A 22,786-nucleotide genomic window follows, 5' to 3' on the forward strand; every position below is an offset into this window, starting at 1 on the left:
AAATTATTTAGCCTCTTCAAATCAAATGCCAATGAGTTCCACCTACAGTATAGAAGTGTGCAACAACGACCTACAAAGGTCGATTCAATTACTGAAATCGAGTACAAGAATATTAAAGTATGTGGATTTGATATCTTTATCTTCATAGCCCACTGATCAGTCCTTTGATGGTAACTGAATTTAATGAACACATATTAAGATGTCTTTAATTTTATGCAAATAAAGTGAATCAGTTTCGTTGTAACAGTATTCGAGTGTTATCGTGCCAACTCACCTACATAGAATTTCCTGCACTAGTGACCTGTAGCAAGCAAACCGCTTCATTAGAACTTTAGAAGTATACAGTGCTTTGTTCCTACCTTACAATGCACATTTATAAAACACAAATATTATCACGATCTTTCGCCAAACCACATACTGTTTCACAGAATGTGAAGCAGTTTATTTATGAAGTGAAGAGTGAGAGCAATTACGTAGCTCCTCCCTGTCGATTGGAAGACCATATGGATCACCTGCAACAAATTAATGTGTCACCTCCCAGAACCTTATTTGCGTCATTAGCGAAGGAGATCAAAATACAGCATTACAAACATGTGTTCCTGGAACGAAGTCAGATTTTCATGTGAAAGTGCATTCATCTAGCCACATCCCACACCCCTAACATCGTGCTTCCCCACCAGTATTTGAGCAGAGTAACTCATTCTTTGCTCTTTGTAGAACCTGGCCAGCTAGGTGACCTAGGTGACACATGAAGAATTATGCTTTATATACTGTACCACACTTGATGAAAGGGGTTTTGTATGATGACACCTCCATTACATTACAAGTGTCACATCAACACGATTTGAGTGATATTCATACTCTGTGGCAGGCATAACATAAGCTGCCATTATTTCAACCTAAACATATGCAAACTGTTCTCTCAACCAACAAGCTCAGTGAAGATGAAGCAAAATATTTTACTTTTCTGTGTAATATATCATCAATGAAATCATTTTGTTACCCCCAACCACTTGGAAGTGTAAAACTGCAAAGGTGGCCTAACTACAGCAGTTGGACAAATCACTGGAACAGCATATTCAACAAGTGATTTATAAGGAAAAATTGAACTGTGAGACATCTTCCCAGTTCTGTTATCATCTAAGGGGGTTATATCGTATGCCTGACACTGCGTTGTGGGCGACTTGGATAAGCAGGTTACTTCCTCAAATCCTACTTCCTTTGATTACTAACAAAGGTGATATGCGATAAGAAATTAGTGATTGCCAGCTGAATTTTTGCACTGCAAGATGGAATTCGTTATCACTCAGAAGCCAACAGTGGTCTACATTAGCGGTAGCTGTATTACGCTATGACACGGCAACCTGAGCCCGATTGAGCCAAATATGTCTAGAGAAATATGACGCATTTGATGGAGATCAACACCACTTGTCTTCCAGGCACGCCAGGATGCCTTTCAGTCTATTGCAGGTGACTGGCCAGCCCATTACTCAGGTCACTCAGAATTCCAGAAACAGCGGACAGATCATGCATTGGTGTTGGTTTCATTTGCATTTTGGAGCATCTGATCACAAATTAATGCACTACTTCTTACCTGTACCCAAATGCAGATCGCGACCTCCAGTAGGTGTCATAGGTCACCTGAATAAGCAAGTATGCCTAAAGTTTACGCATGTAAGCCAAACCTCCTGGATCCAAGCTTAGTGGCCAATGTATGTCCTTGATAGAAACACAGGTCTGGATCTCCTCATTTACTTGGGCTCTGAAATAAGCATAACCTAAAAGCAGCTGCCAGGTTTCCAACTTCTGAATCTCTTCTACAGGTCCTGGTAACCAATGATACATCTGTTAAGACATATAGTACCACCACTATGTCTACTTAACTCTGGGCACACCATTTGTATGGACATTCATAGTTGCAGGCTTCAATAAACCACTATTAGTTGCCAACTTTCTCCATCACTTCTATATTTCCTCCAATGTAATGGAGGGAACATTTCACAGCAGAGACGCTGGTTATTCCATTTCTGTTGTTATTGACAACTTACCATTTCCTACACCATCGATATTGACAGATTATTCCACATAACCAACTGAGGAACTAAAAATTTGTGCCATTCGCTAACTAAGCAGCTGCATATGATGGAGCAGAATTCTCTTCACTTCATAAATAAACTGCTCCACATTCTGTGAAACAGTATGTGGTTTGGCGAAAGTTCCTGATAACATTTGTGTTTTATTAATGTGCATTGTAATGTAAGAACAAAGCACTGTATACTTCTGAAGTTCTAATGAAGCGGTATGCTTGCTGCAGGTCACTAGTGTGGAAAATTCAATGTGCAAAATTATAGGACGAAAATTTAGTTTTACACAATACTTTCATGACAAACGCAGTTAACTGCATAATTGAGGTCTAGCACTGGCTGTTACTTTTAAGGATTAACGCAACTTTCGATACTAAGCACGCTCCACTTTCTAATCCTCATCTCCATACTATCTTAAAAATAGCGCATGGGTCTTACCCACCCATGAAGCCCATGAAGAACAGCATAGATAGGACGTGGGAGGATTCCTGGGCAACGAAAGATATCCAATCCCCAATATAAATGATTCTGTTAATTCATTATCTATGCTTCGATATTCAGTGTTATTGACTATGAAAAGGAATACCTCCAGATTCCATTGGCAACATATTTCCATAATTTCCATCATTACACTTTTTGGATTATTTGAATTCTTGTACACGTCTTTTCTGTTCTGCCAAACTTCCCAGCATTTTATCAACAGCGCCCTCATTCATCTTCCATTCTGTACCCAAAGGATATACTGATTTCTTTTCTTTTTTCTGTAAGCAACGTGAGAAACGCCTGCAACTTGACTTCTGTGCTCTGTATAAATTTGGAATAGTTTGAACAAGGAGAAATGCTAGTTATGTGAATAAGATATTAAACACTCTTGGAATACACTGTAGCTCAAGACAGTATCAGACTTTTGCAAGAACTTACAGAACTCATCCAACAGACACCACAGCCAATCCACATCCAAAGAACTTCAAAGATTTATGGGTTGTTGTTGTGTGGTCTTCAGACCTGAGACTGGTTTGATGCAGCTCTCCACGCTACTCTATCCTGTGCAAGCTTCTTCATCTCCCAGTACCTACTGCAACCTACATCCTTCTGAATCTGCTTAGTGTAGTCATCTCTTGGACTCCCTCTACGATTTTTACCCTCCACGCTGCCCTCCAGTACTAAATTGGTGATCCCTTGATGCCTCAGAACATGTCCTACCAACCGATCCCTTCTTCTGGTCAAGTTGTGCCACAAACTTCTCTTCTCCCCAATCCTATTCAATACTTTCTCATTAGTTATATGATCTACCCATCTAATCTTCAGCATTCTTCTGTAGCACCACATTTTAAAAGCTTCTATTCTCTTCTTGTCCAAACTATTTATCATCCATGTTTCACTTCCATACATGGCTACACTCGATACAGATACTTTCAGAAATGACTTTCTGACACTTAAATCTATACTCGATGTTACAAATTTCTCTTCTTCAGAAACGCTTTCCTTGCCATTGCCAGTCTACACTTTATATAGTTTCTACTTCGAAAATCATCAGTTATTTTTCTCCCCAAATAGCAAAACTCCTTGACTACTTTAAGTGTCTCATTTCCTAATCTAATTCCCTCATCATCACCCGACTTAATTCGACTACATTCCATTATCCTCGTTTTGCTGTTGTTGATGTTCATCTTATATCCTCCTCTCAAGACACTATCCATTCCATTCAACTGCTCTTTCAAGTCCTTTGCTGTCTCTGACAGAATTACGATGTCATCGGCGAACCTCAAAGTTTTTATTTCTTCTCCATGGTTTTTAATGCCTACTCCGAATTTTTCTTTTGTTTCCTTCACTGCTTGCTCAATATACAGATTGAATAACATCGGGGAGAGGCTACAACCCTGTCTCACTCCTTTCCCAACCACTGCTTCCCTTTCATGTCCTTCGACTCTTATAATTGCCATCTGGTTTCTGTACAAATTGTAAATGGCCTTTCGCTCCCTGTATTTTACCCCTGCCACCTTCAGAATTTGAAAGAGAGTATTTCAGTCAACATTGTCAAAAGCTTTCTCTAAGTCTACAAATGCTAGAAACATAGGTTTGCCCTTCCTTAATCTAGCTTGTAAGATAAGTCGTAGGGTCAGTATTGCCTCCAGTGTTTCAACATTTCTATGGAATCCAAAAAGATCTTCCCCGAGGTCGGCTTCTACTAGTTTTTCCATTCGTCTGTAAAGAATTCGCGTTAGTATTTTGCAGCTGTGACTTATTAAACTGATAGTTTGGTAATTTTTACATCTGTCAACACCTGCTTTCTTTGGGATTCGAATTGTTATATTCTTCTTGAAATCTGAGGGTATTTCGCCTGTCTCATAGATTTTGCTCACCAGATGGTAGAGTTTTGTCAGGACTGGCTCTCCCAAGGCCGTCAGTAGTTCCAATGGAATGCTGCCTACTCCAGGGGCCTTGTTTCGACTCAGGTCTTTCAGTGCTCTTTCAAACTCTTCACGCAGTATCGTATCTCCCATTTCATCTTCATCTACATCCTCTTCCATTTCCATAATATTGTCCTCAAGTACATCGCCCTTGTATAGGCCCTCTATATACTCCTCCCACCTTTCTGCTTTCCCTTCTTTGCTTAGAACTGGGTTTCCATCTGAGATCTTGATGTTCATACAAGTGGTTCTCTTATCTCCAAAGGTCTCATTAATTTTCCTGTAGGCAGAATCTATCTTACCCCTAGTGAGATAAGCCTCTACATCCTTACATTAGTCCTCTATCCATCACTGCTTAGCCATTTTGCACTTCCTGTGGATCTCATTTTTCAGACGTCTGTATTCCTTTTTGTCTGCTTCATTTACTGCATTTTTATATTTTCTCCTTTCATCAATTAAATTCAATATTTCTTCTGTTACCCAGGGATTTCTACTAGCCCTCGTCTTTTTACCTACTTGATCCTCTGCTGCCTTCACTACTTCATCCCTCAAAGCAACCCATTCTTCTTCTACTGTATTTCTTTCCCCATTGCTGTCAATTGCTCCCGTATGCTCTCCCTGAAACTATGTACAACCTCCGGTTCTTTCTGTTTATCCAGGTCCCATCTCCTTAAATTCCTACCTTTTTGCAGTTTCTTCAGTTTTAATCTACAGGTCATAACCAATAGATTGTGGTCAGAGTCCACATCTGCCCATGAAAATGTCTTACAATTTAAAACCTGGTTCCTAAATCTCTGTCGTACCATTATATAATCTATCTGATACCTTTTAGTATCTCCAGGCTCCTTCCATGTATACAGCCTTCTTTTATGATTCTTGAACCAAGTGTCAGCTATGATTAAGTTGTGCTCTGTGCAAAATTCTACCAGGCGGCTTCCTCTTTCATTTCTTTGCCCCAGTCCGTAGTCACCTACTACGTTTCCTTCTCTCCCTTTTCCTACTACCGAATTCCAGTCACCCATGACTATTAAATTATCGTCACCCTTCACTATCTGAATAATTTCTTTTATTTGATCATACATTTCTTCAATTTTACCGTCATCTGCAGAGCTAGTTTGTATATAAACTTGTACTACTGTAGTAGGTGTGGGCTTCGTATCTATCTTGACCACAATAATACGTTCACTATGCTGTTTGTAGTTGCTTACCCGCATTCCTATTTTCCTATCCATTATTAAACCTACTCCTGCATTACCCCTATTTGATTTTGTGTTTATAATCATGTAGTCACCTGACCAAAAGTCTTGTTCCTCCTGCCACCGAACCTCACTAATTCCCACTATATTTAACTTTAACCTATCAATTTCCCTTTTTAAATTTTCTAACCTACCTGCCCGATTAAGGGATCTGACATTCCACGCTCCGATCCGTAGAACGCCAGTTTTCTTTCTCCTGATAACGGCATCCTCTTGAATAGTCCCCGCCCGGACATCCAAATGGGGGACTATTTTACCTCCGGAATATTTTACCCAAGAGGACGCCATCATCATTTAATCATACAGTAAAGCTGCATGCCCTCGGGAAAAATTAAGGCCGTAGTTTCCCCTTGCTTTCAGCCATTTGCAGTACCAGCACAGCAAGGCCGTTTTGGTTATTGTTACATGGCCAGATCAGTCAATCATCCAGACTGTTGCCCCTGCAGTACTGAAAAGGCTGCTGCCCCTCTTCAGGAACCACACGTTTGTCTGGCCTCTCAACAGATACCCCTCCGTTGTGGTTGCACCTACGGTACGGCTATCTGTATTGCTGAGGCATGCAAGCCTCCCCACCAATGGCAAGGCCCATGGTTCATGGGGGGAGGGATTTATGGGTATGGTTAACTTTTATAGGCGTTCCATTCGTCATGCTGCAGGCCCTCTCAACTAATGTCTTGGTCGTTAAAAATAATAAGGATAAACAGTATCTATTGTGGACCTCTGAGATGCAACCTGTGCTTGACACTGTCAAAGAGTTCCTTCACACCCCATCACTTTGGCACACTCAATACCGTTGGTGCAACGGTCCATAACACTAGATGCTGATGAAATAGTAATCATGGCAGTTTTGCAACAAACTGTAACTGGACAACAGCAGCAACTACGTTTCTTCTCGTGAAAACTTACTGGATCACAGTAACTGAGGTCAGCTTATAGCTGAGAACGTTTGATCTTATATGAAGGTATCAGTTTTTTCCAGGAGAATCTTGAAAGACATTCACTTACCTTAGGCTCTAACCATTGATCTCTAGTAGACGAACTATGTAATCTCAGTAGGAACTGCAATCTTCATTGTTTCTATCATCTCGGTTACATCAGGCAGTTCTCTGCTGGCATTCATCATGTTAAGGGAGCGAAAAATATGGCCGCTAACTATCTGTCACACATTAGTGCATTTAGTGCCTTGATGGATTTCAGTGAAATGGCAATGAACACATAACAGCACTCTTACAAGACAACTAAATTCTAAGTGAAAAAGTGAAAAATTGTGTGAACATACAAAGAGATTCACAACAGGACATGAAGTAGCTCTTTCACCAAAATGCCAGAGGTCTCAAAAATAAATTAGACTTTCTGTCTAGACATAGGTGATGTGGATTTTGTTAATCATGCACGTGGTTTATGCCTTACTGAGCATCATATGACAAATGGAATTGAAGGGGTAGAGCTTGAGGGGTATAACGCAATGTTGTTTTCAATCTTTTCCTTTAGTTGCTCTACATTCGTGGAGGTATGTACTATCTATACAACTAATTGAAGGCAGATTGTTTCTTACCATACACTATTCGTTTCTTTCATTTGGAAAGCATCATCAGTGGCCTGAAATACACGTTCCTTTTTATACATGCACTAAACGTGCTGTGTGATAGAAATAGTATGCTCCTTTATTACATTTTGTCGTGTTTTTCTCTTGCTTTTTAGGTTAGAAGCAACTTTTGTAGCACAAGTCCCGTATTGTGAATGTATTGTTTGGTGTTACTTATGATTTCCATCGCTGTCAACACATGTGTGTGATCTTGGAGATGTATTTGTTATTCTTCATAGTCTAGCTGGCCGATTTCTGGTGTTTCACCGACATTTGCACATCCCATGAATCACTTTCACTTCCATTTGATGATCAACACATTGTGTGTTTTCGGTGTGTAGTGTTGCCGGCTGTTGTTGTGTGTTTGTCTGTCTTTTGTTTCTATTGTGTTTGATGTTTTACATTTGTTGTGATTGTGTTTGTGCAAACACATGTGTGTATGTGTATTCCGTTTTTCTTTTTTTTAATAATAATAAATATGGGTGTTTGTGTGTGTGTTTGTGTGTGTGTGTGTGTGTGTGTGTGTGTACATCTCACAGAGTGTAAATTTAATTCTTTTTTTTTAGTTTGTATGTGTGTGTGTGTGTGTGTGTGTGTGTGTGTGTGTGTGTGTGTGTGTGTGTGTGTGTGTGTGTGTGTATTTTGTTGTGTTAACCCCTTTTCTTATCATTTCTGCTCCTGTCCAGATTTCCTACAACTACAGTTGCTGCACCACCGTGTAACCCACCTCCCTTTACCATTCTGTGCAAAGTGTAACAAAACATGTTATACTATAGCTGGGCAATTGCAAATTGGGAATACAGAATTAAAATTTCTGGAACACTGTCTTTCTGAAAAGGGCAATCTCACTATGGCTGATAAACTGAATGTCACTGCAGAATTTCCTGCAACTAAAAACAGAATACAGCGGAAACCCACTTCAGGTTAAGTGGTTGTTGTTGAAAGTGTATTAATAGGCAATATATGAATGTTCATGGTTAAGTAACGTTTTGGAGAAAAATGCCATAAGGGAATGGGACCAGAACTATTAGGAAGCTTCTGACAAACTAAAACAAACCCGATGTTATTGTTATACCTTGTCTACACATAACATTGGATTACCTTTTTGTTTTCACTGTGACTTCACTGATTATGGATTGGGAATCCATCACCTTGAATTAAATTTACAAAGTGGGTGAAAGAAAGATTAGGCCATTACATTTGTTAGTTTCTGATCGTGGGATCTTTGTTCCCAGGATCAGTCAGTTAACTCTGTATACTTACTGATATACTTCGATATCCAGGAGTGATGGATAATCGTCTAGCATTGCAAGAAAATGTGCAGAATACGGGGAAGAGGAGGTATTTACGGAGTAACAAGCGTTCGATCGCCTCTAATGTTAGTACAGTGTGTATTAAAGAGGCGACCCAAAATGAACTGGTTCAAATTACTCTGTGCGCTATGGGACTTAACATCTGAGGTCATCAGTCCCCTAGAACTTAGAACTGCTTAAACCTAACTAAACTAAGGACATCACACACATCCATGCCCGAGGCAGGATTCGAATCTGCGACCGTAGCAGTCACGCGGTTCTGGACCAAAAAGAGCTGTTGGCTAATACTACAGTCCCACTCAAAGGGCTGCAAGTTATGCAAACGTCAGCCTCGTCTATTAGGACGCATAACGAAGGAACGCGAAAATAAGCCGCGTGGTTTAGTGGAATCGACACAAAGGAAAACTAATAAACTTGGGAGAAAACCGATCATTATAGACAGTTTCAAAATCACGTAAAACCTTTGATACTTATGGAACAATAAAGCTATATCTCGGTCACTATTCAACTCTTTCTAAGACATATTGCTTGAAATATATGCGCATTAGCTATTCTAAACACTGCTGAAATTTTCTTTGAAACATGTGCATCGATTCTGGACTTCTAAGCAAAACGTTTACGAGGGGCGTTCATATTTTGATGTTTTAATAAATATGTGAATGGTTCTGAGAATGTGGTTAACAGAAGCATTATTCTTTAGGAACTGTTTCTTTGGGATAGTTTATAGGTCTCTGAATTGTGCATTTTTAATCTCATCCATTTTTGTAAAATGGCTGTCCTTTAAGGCCTACTTCGAAATGTTTATACCATTTGTATGCCCTTGGTTCACTCATAACATGCTCACCAAAAGCAATATTTAACATGTTTAAAATTTTCATATACTTTATTCCATTTCTATAACAAATTTTAATGCAGATTCTCTGATCTGATCTGATCATTTTTGATGTCACCAAAACACATGTAACCTTTTTGACAGCTGACAACAGAGTAAATACCCAATATGCATAACATTGTACACATACTTTTGAGACATCTTTACGAAGACAGAGACAAAAAATTAGTGCAAATCGGACCAATACAGCACATAAAATAATAAATTTTTGCTTACTTTTTAAATACTCTTCATGTTGCAAAAATTGTTAAGTTTCAGTGCATTCCTTCAAAGAAAACTTCTACCTTTTAGTAGAAACACAAAGTAAGAACAAGCCTCAAATTCTACAGATTCACTGCATTATGTGAGGTTCGTTTTACGAATAGCAATATAGGAACATACAATATATTCACATGAACAAGCATTCAGTCTGTGTTTGTGGTATAATCCTGACTTCCATTCTTATCTTAATATTATTTGGTCTATAACATTGTGTTCCGGAAGAGAGCTATCGTTTTTTGTATTCCTTATGGTCTTAATGTATTTGTCGAAAAATAAACGCAGTCGAGACGTATCTCTACACGGCGTCGCCACAGATTTAAAGCGCGCGTCGCGGCAGGGCCGGTACTACTTTGTGAACCAGCCTGTAGAAGTGCCTTGTGACGTAGCTGCTTTGGCAGAGTGGGGACTCGCTCTCTCGCTCTTCAGTTTACAGACAGACTATACCAAGAGAGCGTGGAGGAAAGGTGTACATCTTCATAATTTTGGAATGCTAGTCCAAATTAGTCGAAGTATATCCAATGAAGAGAGCTATGACCAATGCAGTTATTCTTAAGGTGAGGGGTAATTATTTTAAACTTGTAGGGAAAACTAAGAATTTATTATTTGGTACTGAATCCCAATTTACAGCTAAGCTGAAGAAAATTTCACTTTGCAATGCAGTGTGTGCTAATATGAATCTTTCTGGCAAATTAAAAGACCTCAGAAGTTAAGTCTCATAGTGCTCAGAGCCATTTGAGCAAATTAAAACTCGTATCAACGTACACTGCACTGCAGAGTGAAAATTTCATCCTAGAAACATTTCCCAGTCTGTGGCTAAGCCTTGTCTCTCCTTTTTTCTAGAAGTGTTAGTCTTGCAAGTTTCATAGAAAGCTTTTCGGAACTTTGGAAGCTAGAAAATAAGATGCTGACTTAAGTAAAGCTCTGCGGATGTGAGTTGTGCTTGGGTAGCTCATTGGTAGAAAATTAGCCAGTGAAAGGCAAAGCTCCTGATTTCGAGTCTCGGTCTGGCATACAGTTTCACTCTGCCAAGGAGTTTCATACAGCTAAACGGTTTACAGAGTTAGTAATTTGGGGGAAAGCAAATATTAATTTTAAGTACCACTCACAAGTCAACACAGCTGAAAGGATTATAACCAAACAAACATTACAAATGAATAGAGTTAGTGGGAGACTTTGAAAAGGTATTAAATGAAGTACACCATTCTGTTATTACACTGTGTCCAGTAAAAATACTAGTTGGACAAACAGAAGGAGAGTTAATGTTAAAATGTATACAATGACTTGAAGTAAATGAACATCAACAGACTACACCAATGAATGCTCTTCAAGAGTCGTTAATCAAAGATGGAAAAATAGAGAAGAAAGAGATAGAAAAAAGGTATTCTGATATTGTATAAAGCAGGGGATCTAGTTCTGGTTAGAAATCAAACCGTAACTGGAAGAATGGGAAGTTATCAGTAAGTTCTCTCCCTCTCACGAAGGACCTTTTGTGATTACAAAAATGCCACATCGAAAAACGTATATATTAATTTACCCTGTAATTAAAACGCTAAAAGCTGTGTATAGTATCCAAGATGTTTGGCATTTTATAGTTAACCAACCATAAGTAATTATTGTTAATGTGAAAATTTAGAGAATGGGGTCTTCCAAGAGCCTCCACACTAATTTAGGAACACAAGGGACTGAATAACATTTGGACTTAACTTAAGGGCTATTACAATATTTTTCATACACAACTTTAGAAGAATGAATAAAAGAAATGGTACTTTGTAAATTTTCATAGTGGAGACAGGTTGTTAAGATACTTAATATGATGTTTTTGTATGGGTCCAAGGATTCAGGTGTCCCAACTGAGGGGTGGTACACGAAATGCACACTATTAAGGAAGCATTATAAATCTAGTGGTATGCCTATGGCAACACGTTGAGCTCTGAGAGATGATCTGCAAAAGGAAACTTGGTTGAATATTAGTATGAAGAAGAGTACAGTAAATGACTGTTAGTGAAAGTGTGTATGGTAGTACATTATTGGTGCTACTTGTATGATGATCCTTTTATTGAATATAGTAATTTGATTTCCTCTATGTGACGAGTATAGGCTTACTCCTCACGATGAAGATATTCTTTCCTAGTTATAACTGTGCTGTGGAAGAGACATAATTATTTGCAATTATAGCTCTACATGCTCATAAGTTTCTCTGTACTGCAATGAATGTTCACTATGAGCTTAATGTTTGTATTTGAGGCGTCAGTCTTCCAAAAAAATTTCAACACTTATGTATCAAAATAGTAGCAATAATGATTAGATTAAAAGCTAAAACGATTATTTATTTAGTGGTAAGTTACTTTTTATAGAGTGAAGAGTTTTTACCCTTTCAGAAGAGTCTGAATTCTGCGTATAGGATTTGCATACTTTTATGTAGAGGAAAGTATGATGGTACCTAGTGGTCACTGCTAGTATAGTTGCTCTACCAAGCAGCATCCCATACAACCATACCAGTTGCATCTTTATCTGTTGTGATTCATACTATAGGTACTTGAGCTATGTGCAACAGTAGTATGGTATTCTGCCTTACAGCAGGTCTTGTCATAGGTTAAGCCTCTTCCACTTTTCTCTGTCTATAGCCAGTCTTTTCATTTGTGAACATTTGTCTCCTTTGATTTTGTCCAGCATTTGACATCTTCTTTTTCCTCGTTCTCTTTTTCCCTCCACCATTGCTTCTATTCCTTCCTTCAGTAAACAGTACCTCCACAAACAATGTCAATTACAGTTCCCATTTTCTCTTTCTCATGACTTTCAACATGTTTCTATCTGCTCCAACTCTTCTTAATATTTCTTCATTCCTTACTCGGTCTTCCTATTTCAGTTTTTTTCCAATCTTCTCCATATCCACATCTCTAGTGTCTCCAATCTTCTTTTGTCTTCCTTCCTCAATGTCCAGGTCTCCGCTCCATACAGTGGTACGCTCCAAATGTAATATTTGGCAAGTCTTTTCCTCGGATATTTGTATAGTGGTCCGCAAAGTATTTTGTTACCTCTTGAATTGTTCTTTTACCACTGCAATTCTTTTCCTAATTTCTGTTGAGCAATACATATCATCCATTATGACACTTCCCAAGTAACTGAAATTATTCACTTGCTCTATTTCCTCTCCCCCTATTTTCATATGGCATTTTCTCCCCTTTCCTCCAGTTACCCTCCTTTTAGTTTTCTTCTTGTTAATCTTGATTTCATATTCTTCTAATTTTGTGTTTAGATCACATAACAGTTGTTTCATCTCTCTTGCACTCTCTGCCATCACAACCATGTCGTCTGCAAATCTTATACACTCCACTCTCCGACCCCCTACACAAATTCCGCTCCTTCCATCAAAACTTTCATTAACAATTTCGTGCATTAGATATTGAACAGTGTTGGTGATAAACAACAATCTTGTCTTACACCTCTTTCCATTTCAATTTCTTCACTTATCACACTTCCCATTCTTACTCTTGCTCTCTTGTTCAAATATAAATTTCTGATTAGCTGCTTATCCCTCCAGTCAACTCCATGTTTCCTTAGGATTTCCATCAGTTTGTCCCATGTAGCAAAGCCAAAAGCCTTCTCAAGATCGATGAACACAACATAAATCTTCCTTTTCTTCTCCATGTAACCTTTCCCCTATCACTCTCAGTAGCCCAATGGCATCTCTCGTTGTCACTCATCGCCTGAAACCAAATTCTTCATCTCCTATTACACAATTCAGCTTTCCATATAGCATTCTGTTGAGCGTCCTCAGCAAGACTTTGGCTGCAGATGATATCAGGCTCCCTGTTCTATGTTCTTCACGCTTTTTGCTGTTCTTTTTTTTCTATAGGTATTAAGATACTTCCTATAATGTGCTTTGGCCATTTTCCTGTCATGTATATTTGATAACACAATTCAATCCACTCCCTCTTCTCTTATTTCTACAATGACTTTAACAGTTCTTCAGAAATCTCATCAATTCCCATTTCCTTTCCATTTTTCATCTACTTCATAGATGTTTCAGTCTCACTAGTTAGTATTGCATTTACTTTGTCATGATCTGCAACTTTATCTACTTCTTGTATCCCAAGCTCTTCTTCACTTTGTCGGATGCCTGCAGCACATAGCCATTCAATATATTCTTCCCATCTTCCCATTATTTCCTGGGGTTCACTCATCATTTTACTGTCTGCTGCCTCTACTTCCTTTAGTCCATTGTTGATTTCCCTGAATGTCAAATCCATTGCTTCTTTGTACATCAAATCATATTTTCTCTCTTTCTCTAATTTCTCTATGCTGCAACACTTTTCTGTCAGCCATTTCTCATTTACTTTTTCTCTCTCCCTTCTTAATTCATCATTTAACCTCCTTTAGTTGCGCTTCCCTTCTTCTGTGTTTACAGTTTTCCATTTCCTGCTGTCATCCACCTTGGTTAACATATCTGGTATTACCCATTCTTTCTTTATGTTTTTCCTCTTCTTAACTCCAAGCATTTCCTTAGCTACCTTTTTGATCCCATTTTTAAAACGATCCCATATTCCTTCTGTGCATTCCGTTTCCTGTCCTTGCATCATGATTTCACAATACACAGTCTCTAATTTTTCGCAATTGCCTTTGTCTTTCAGTTTCTCAAAGTTAATATGCTATCCCTTCTGTCCTTTCCAAGTTATTTTCAATTTGACTAGATCCTCAGCTATTACTAATATATGATCTGAATAAATATGTAACCTTGGATAACTTTTGACACTCTTTAGGCAATTTCGGTATCTTTGTTGCATCATTATGTAATCAATTTGATATCTTTTGTTGTCAAATCGAGATATCCATGTATACTCTTGTGTCTTGTGGTTTCCAAATAGAGTATTTCCAACTACCATGATATTTTTGTTGCAGTATTCCAACAATATTTGCCCTCTCTCATTTCTTTCTCCCAGTCCAAATTTTCCCAATGCTTTTCCTTCTGGTCCTTCCACAACTACTGCATTCCAATCACCCATTATAACAATGCATACATTTCTTTTCTGTCTCTTCTCATAACATTCTTCTACCTATTCATCTGAATGATTACTTGTTGGCATATAGGCCTGGTTGATAATTAAGTCTTTCTTTTTCCCTTTCAGTCTGATCATCATTATTCTTCCACTGATATGTTCAACCTTGATAACCTTGTCCTTCAGTCTTTTATCTATCAAAATTCCAACCCCATACATTCCATTTTTATCGTCACCTAAATAGTAGAATCGGAAGTCGGCATTTTCCAGTTCTCCACAACCACCCCATCTCACATCATACATTCTGAGTACATCCACTTTCTTTCTTGTCATTTCATGTTTGGCGTTTTCTAATTTCCTTTCCTGGAGAAGGGTTAAAATATTCCAAGTCCCAATCCTCAATAAGTATTCCTCCTTCTTCTCCTTCCTTCCTTTTCAATTTGCCCAATCTCTGGAGTCCTCATTTTATTCCCCTTCCAGAGATCCAATTGAGGGGAAGCTTTACCTCCAGAATATTGTTCAAAGAGGTCCATTCCATGAACGTTTAGGGAAGTAATTACAGTGGTGGTTACCTATGGCCTTCCACTGTGAGCTATGTGCATCTCTGTTTAAAAATAATACCTCAATGTGGTCATAGGGTTGGGCTTCGCATTTCTGCATTCATGCCCCACAGGTAATTCGCTGCAAATATTAACTTTTAGCTGTCATCCTGCTGTCAAATATTCTATGTACTGGCTAGAATTCTGAGTTAATGAAGTACATAGAAATTCAAAATAAAAATTAAATGAATAGTTTAATAACAAGTGTTCTAGTCTAACGTCTGTAATTGATGTAGATGACAGAGTAATTTGTTGGATAATGTTTATTCAAGAAAGGACATCTCAAATAAATGGGTAGCAAGCCTACAAAATTCAGTTCAAGTACAGACAGAAAATACCCTTATCAACTACAGTAAAGTTATATAATTATGAGAATAGTGGCAAAATTCCTGAACTAAACTGTAATCAAAGATACATCCTTCTCTGGAGCACATTCAGACCTCTAGAAAAATAAAGTCTTTTCAGAAGATAAACTACAGTAGCGATCATTCATCACCCAGATTCAAACAGCTCCATGGTCGAATACCACTCGTTACCACAGGCAGTCTGCCTCCTTCCAGAACTTAAGAAAAATCCCAAGAATCGCTCCCTTGAGCTCTTCACTTGAAAAAGTCCCAGCCTCCACTTGACACACGTAGTGCTCCGCCTCTGTATGCTTTTTCATTGGCTAAAGTCTTTTCCCATCTAAAATACATCGTCCTTAAGTTGTGCAGACATGATTTGCCTTGTCTTGACTACTTCCTGAACCAAACTAATGTATTACAACAATATTTAAATAAGGAAATGTTATAAACATTCTGTCAAACTCAGATTAATCACAATAAATACAAACAAAACTTTGTACATAAATAAATAGGCTGGTATTACTGCACAAGTGCGCTCATGATAATGACAACAGACTGTTGTTAGATGTTGTTATTTTGGCCTCTTGTCAGAAACGGCTTTTGGCACTCTTTTACAAATGTATTGTCAGCTAACACATATGATCAACAGCTTCTCAAATCACCATGAATTTCTTTTATCAATTGTAATTAATATTTAAATCAAATTGCAAGATAGTAAACTACTCATTCAATAAACATGTGAGCATGACAAAATGTGTGGTATTCATACTGTACTCATTTGCTGTGTAACTGAAGGATATGATGTTCTGATAAATATTTTCATAATGAAAAGATATAAAAAACGTCATAAATCAAGAAATAAAGTAGATACAGATAAACAGCTTTCAGAGATGATAGCTACAGTGCAATGGTATCATTGTGATATTGTGTGTTGAAATCACATCAAGTGTTTAAAAGTTGTTAACTCAGAGACTCAAGGTGAAAATGTTTATTCATTGTGAGATATTAACTTCTGCAATTTTAAAGATATTCAACTACTGTGTAGTTGGATGTGCCTCATTTTTATGAGATTAAAGATGTATTCAGATTTGCTTTAATATTTGACTGTTATTATCATAGATTCTGAAAGAGCTGTACAAAGTTATCTTTCAGCCTGTCTGTCACTCTGCCATTTCTTGGAGTACTGTCTCTAGCACATTTGCCATGCATGCAACAGCTATCCAAATTTCTAACTTTGGGATTTAACCATTTCGAGCGACATTACTCATCTTTGGATCTGGATTTGTCGATACCGATCACATATCTGGACCTGCTGTGGGCCTCCCTGAGCCCTAGGCCTTCTAGCATTCAGCCATACAACAATATGACTTCCCCTCATACCACCAAATCGCTCACCTATATGTGTAATGTTACACACCTGGATTTAGTGTGGCACATTAGCTAGCTAACTTGATACATTAAGTTGCGTCAAATTTTACATACTTACATAACACTGTAAATATGTACATAACATAATAAATAGAATATCCTACTTTGGTGTCAGAACAATAGTGTAAGAAGCTTTGTCATGGTGTATGAAATAGCATGTACCTCCTAGGACGTGTCATAACAGAATATCAGCTTTAATTTACTAAATCTAACATAAATTTAAAAAATTGTGGTGTGTTAATTAAATGCCCAAATAACCGTAAATTATATAAATTTATGGAAAAGTTCGTGAGGATTATCCCTTGCAAATCGCAAAAGACAGTCGCCATAACCTTTCTGGCTGAAGGAATGGTCTTCACCGTTTTTGTTGGAGACTCTACCTTGGTAACCCTTTGTTTAGATTGTTGTTTGGTCTCAGGAGTATAGTAATGTATCCATGTTTCATCCACAGTGACAAAACCACGCATAAAGTCCTGCAGATCCTTCCTGAACTGATGTAATACATCCTTGCAACACTTCACGCGTAATCCGTTTTTGGTCAAGCGTGAGCAATCACGTAAAACATCTTGAGGAAAGCTTTCGCATGTCTAAATGTTTATACAAAACATTATGTACCCGCATACACGTTAACTCTTCTGACATCCATCACCATATCATGGATTTTATCAGCGATTTCTGGAGTTGTAACCTCCACAGGGCGTCCAGAACATTCAGCTTTACTTGTGCCCATATGGTCGCTCCGAAACTTTTAAACCTTCTATAAACTGCTCTTATTGAAGGTGCAGAGTCACCGTAATGTTTACCAAGCTTCTCTTTAGTCTGCTGAAGCGTTTTAACCTTTCATAAAGTAATGTTTAATCACTACACAAAATTCTTTTTTGTCCATTTTTGACAATCACTCGACTTTCTTGATTCACAAGAATGCCAAAAACAAAGAAATAGACCAATATGGCTGAAACTTAGTGTGCGTTCTTTCCAAAGATGCTACAAACTAAACATGACCTCTATATGTGCCGGTTGTGCCATCTGTCGGACTTCACATTGACTTTTCAAACGCCGCTCGAACTTAACTCATTATCCACTCCTGAATTCTCTCGATCTACTTCTAATCGTATGTAGGCTCTGAATCGCCCTCAAAATCCTTTATTTCATCACCCTCGTAAGCCTCGAATGTACTGTTCCCTTCCTCTGGAATAAAGCTATCAGTAGATGCAACATTTTCGTAATTAACCACACAATTTAAAACTTCGTCACTCTTCAACAAATCCTCATTTATTTCCCCTGGAACACTATAAACTTTATCACAATGAACTCCATTAACATCTATCGATATTTCGTTAACTTTTTTACTAAAAACATCTGTTACATCGATTGATACATAATATAATTAACCACCAATAACTCCATCAACCTCCACTGATACACCACATAAATTTCCGCTATCGCATCGTTAGACTCACAGTACACTCGGATTGCGCCAAACTTGAATCTGCCTTTGCTTCTGTGACGTTTTCTGTACTCACCGACTGCTCCAACACTCTGCATTCTGTTCTACTACCTAATACATTACTTTCACAATCATCCTCCCACATCCACTCATGATTCACGCTTTCAACAAGAGTCATCAGCTCACTTCCATCAATAGAAATAGATGCTGACGGGACTATTGCCACGTCGCCTTCATAACTACCTTTACGCACTTCCGTCGGTACACCACAAAATTCTCTTGCTGACAAAGCTAAAGATTCGCCGCCTTCACAGACAGTTTCATCTACGTCCTCTGATAGAAAATCATCTACATTACTTTCACCTTATTGTTATAATTGTTGCTACAGACTAGTGCCTCATCAGAATTCGTCATACATTCCACATCTACCTATTTCAGATCCATGTCAGCCTCTCTTCCGTTCACAAAATCTTTCGACAAACGTACACTCATTCCGTCATTCGGCTCCGTTTCACAAATTCAATTTTTCAGCTCCATACCCTCATTATCAAATTTCTTCGTATTTTACAACCTTTGTTGCGCCTTCTTTATGGTTGTGCTGTTGAAAATTTCCCCGTTTTACACTTACTTGTTATAACCTCTATTTAGAACATCTGTGTCTTCTTTGTCAAATTTTCGACATCTGCCGAACTTTTAAAACAACACGTCCTTTTCAGTTCTGGTTTATTTTGCCATCTCCAGAAATAACATTCTGCAGTCTCTAATTTCCCGACCTCGTATTCTGGAGTTGCATTTCATGAGACTCCTGCTCCTCGAAACTTAGTTCTCAATTTTTATATCCTTTATGAGAATTCCCATTTCCAGCTCCCATTCGTAAATTATTATTATGGTGATAATTATTTCTGTGATGATCGTTATAACTATTGTAGATAATACTATTCTTCCTGTTCTCGCACCCATTTCCCTGCCAAATGTTCCAAATATGTGACTTGAATTTCAATGCCTGTTCAAGTTTCTCAACAACATCTAAAAACTCGTTGATGGAATTTCTCGGACTGCAGACAAGACCCCACTGTAAAAATGCTAGTAAGGGTCTCTTGGACGCCGTACTCTCCACCAGCACTCCCAGCGGACGCTTTAAATACCCAACTTAACCAATTCGCATGCACAAAAATCCCACATCGACTCACTTCCGTGTCTGAAACTTGATCCGTTTAGGAACTCATTCTGAAGCCGCGTTTGCTTTGCTTCACTCCAGTATTTCTTCAGGAAACAACATTCAGACACTTTACACATAGTAAATGAAGCACTCATTAAATTTGCCCATGATTCTGCAAAGTCCTCAAGATTCTTTCCCCTGAAATTAATTTTTGCCTCTTCTCGCAAAACTATCTCCACATACAGCAACAAAATCAACTGGATGGTAGTTTCGTAAGTCTGCAATTTGTCGTTCCTAAACTATCCCACGGAACAGCTGTCACAGTAGCAGAGTTATTTTGTACAAAAAAAAAAATAATTCTGGCCTCATATCTTTCAACTGCTGTTCATGTTGCACAGCTTCTTTGGTTAATACATGTTAAAAATGTACTCTATTCTTAAGCACTTCTTTCTCACATTAAGCTACTCTACCTGGCAAAATGTTAACCGATCTAGTGGTCACTTCCACAAGCCTATTTTGTCTCAGTACACCGTTATTAACATCACTACCTAGCTCGTCCTCTATCTTTCCCTACTTTTCTCTGAAACATCTTTCTAGTGTGTCGACTCTGGTGTTCACTAGGCCAACCTCCACAGAAATCTTGCCCAGATCTACCCTTATATTTCCTAATTTTGAATCAGTCATCCCTTGTATATCAGATCCAATTGTTTTCCACCTCAGCTATTACTGTTTTGATACTCTTGAGCCCACAGTTTTAATTTTTGGACATAGTTCTGTTCTCACAGAATTTATCTCTCTTTTTACAGAACCTAGCTCGATAGCCATCGCCCCATACTAGATTGCCTTGCTCCTGTACTAGCAGCAAAATTTGATTTAACTGTGACTGTGTATTGTCTGAAAGCTTGCTCCCCCTCCGTGAATTTGGACTATATGCCCCATCAGTAAGTTCCATTTCGGAAGTCCTACGTTCAGACTTAGGACTAACTACTCCACTAGTATTATCCAAATCACTCAGAATGGGTAGTAGCTCTTTCGTTGTAGACTCCCATCACTGGCTATGGCCCCATGCGTTCATATATGTTAACATCATTGGTGCAAGTGCTTATCTTATTCCTTATGCTGGCTGCTAGTGCTGTGCTACTGCTGAGTGCACAGATGTTGCCGATGCTGACGCCAATGTTGTTGATTCGAAGTCACCTCTGGTAACCCGCATTGCGCTTCAGACTTTTGCTAGGGATCCTCACAGACGCAACTGCTGCAAAATTGTATGTCGGATCCCTCATGAAAAGTGCCTGTCTTTCAATAAATTTGGGTTCAAAATGGATCAAATGGCTCTGAGCACTATGAGACTTAACACCTATGGCCATCAGTCCCCTAGAACTTAGAACTACTTAAACCTAACTAACCTAAGGACATCACACAACGCCCACCCATCACGAGGCAGAGAAAATTCCTGACCCCGCCGGGAATCGAATCCAGGAACCCGGGCGTGGAAGCGAGAACACTACCACACGACCACGAGATGCGGGCAATAAATTTGGGACCTGAAGCACACAATATTGTAAAGTGTTAGAATTATAGTTGTAATTCTAAAAGGATTAGATTCATATCCCAGATGAGAAAATCCCTATTGTGACGGTACCTAAAGGGTTTCTACTGCTGAGCTACTCTTCTAAACAGCATCCCACACAAGTAAACCACATGCATCTTTACCTGTGGTTACTCCTACTTTAGGTAACTAGGCTATGCACAGCTCTGTTTAAAAAGAATAGCTCAATGTACTCGTAGAGTAGAGTGTTGACCCATACAACAATTTCACCTTCCCTGATACCACTTCCAGGCAGCCAAATCGAATGCCTTTATACGTTTAACGTTACAAAGATACCTATAAGTGGATTAATTGGTTGCCTGCATAAATCAGTAACTGAGAAATAAACTTCAGTTTTCTTATTGAACCATCAACTAGATCAAAACATACCAAAAACAAAAATGTGAAGTTGTCAGAAGTTTTAGATCGACTCACTGTACTTTAGATTATATGTACTTTTTTATTCCAGTTGATACATAGTCAAGAGCTCTATGATTTATAACATGTCAGAAGAACAAGAATACACAATAATATTTACAATAACAACAAAAATGAGTAAACTAACGTAGCCTACGTTCCACAGATCTTAAGTGGAATAATCGTCATGGATGTGTAATGAGTCAAAAAGCTTTTAAACATATTTTTACTTATGAGATTATAAACAGTGACTAGAAGAATCATTTTATTGCATTTATTTAAATGATTGCATACTACACTGAATTTGTACAGAAGTCGGATTGTATTAATGTTTGCATCATTGTGTGTTATTAGTAACACAAACACCTCAGCTGTTTCTATTAGGATAATCGAAAATGAGAATGCAATCAATAAATCCTTTAGGCTCCTCTTAACCTTAACTTTATTAATATCTAAACTTTTCATGGCTGCTGGCAAGTTACTGAAAATTTATGCATCTGAATAACAGACACATTTTAGGACCAAAGTAAGTGACTTTAAATCTTTGTGAAGATCGTTCTTATTTCTAATATTGATTCCACGAGCCAAGCTGTTAGTTTGGAAAAGAAACATATTTTAATGACAAATTTCACAAAGGAATGAATTCAAGATGGCGGTGCATGTGTATGTAGTGGTGCATCACTCCGAAAATACCGTCAAATTACCATCAGTAAATTGTCTCCTACATGGAAAAAAAGTGTTAAAAGGTGTCAGAATGTGTGTAGTGATTCATAAATGCTATCATTCATGTTGTTTTGAGGAAACGACACTCAGTAAATTTTTGTGTAATTGCAGAACTGAGCACAACAGCTGTAAAGCTGATGTAAAAATGTGTAACGCTGGACTTGAAATAACTGTCAGAGGAGAACTGCAAAACGACTTAATCAAAGCTAGATTATATGCCGAAATGCTGAAAACTTGTGTATGTGTGGCATTGTGAATGTGGGCATTCCCACACAGACGCAA

Source organism: Schistocerca gregaria, chromosome 1 (genome assembly GCF_023897955.1).
Source record: "Schistocerca gregaria isolate iqSchGreg1 chromosome 1, iqSchGreg1.2, whole genome shotgun sequence".
NCBI lineage: Eukaryota > Metazoa > Arthropoda > Insecta > Orthoptera > Acrididae > Schistocerca > Schistocerca gregaria.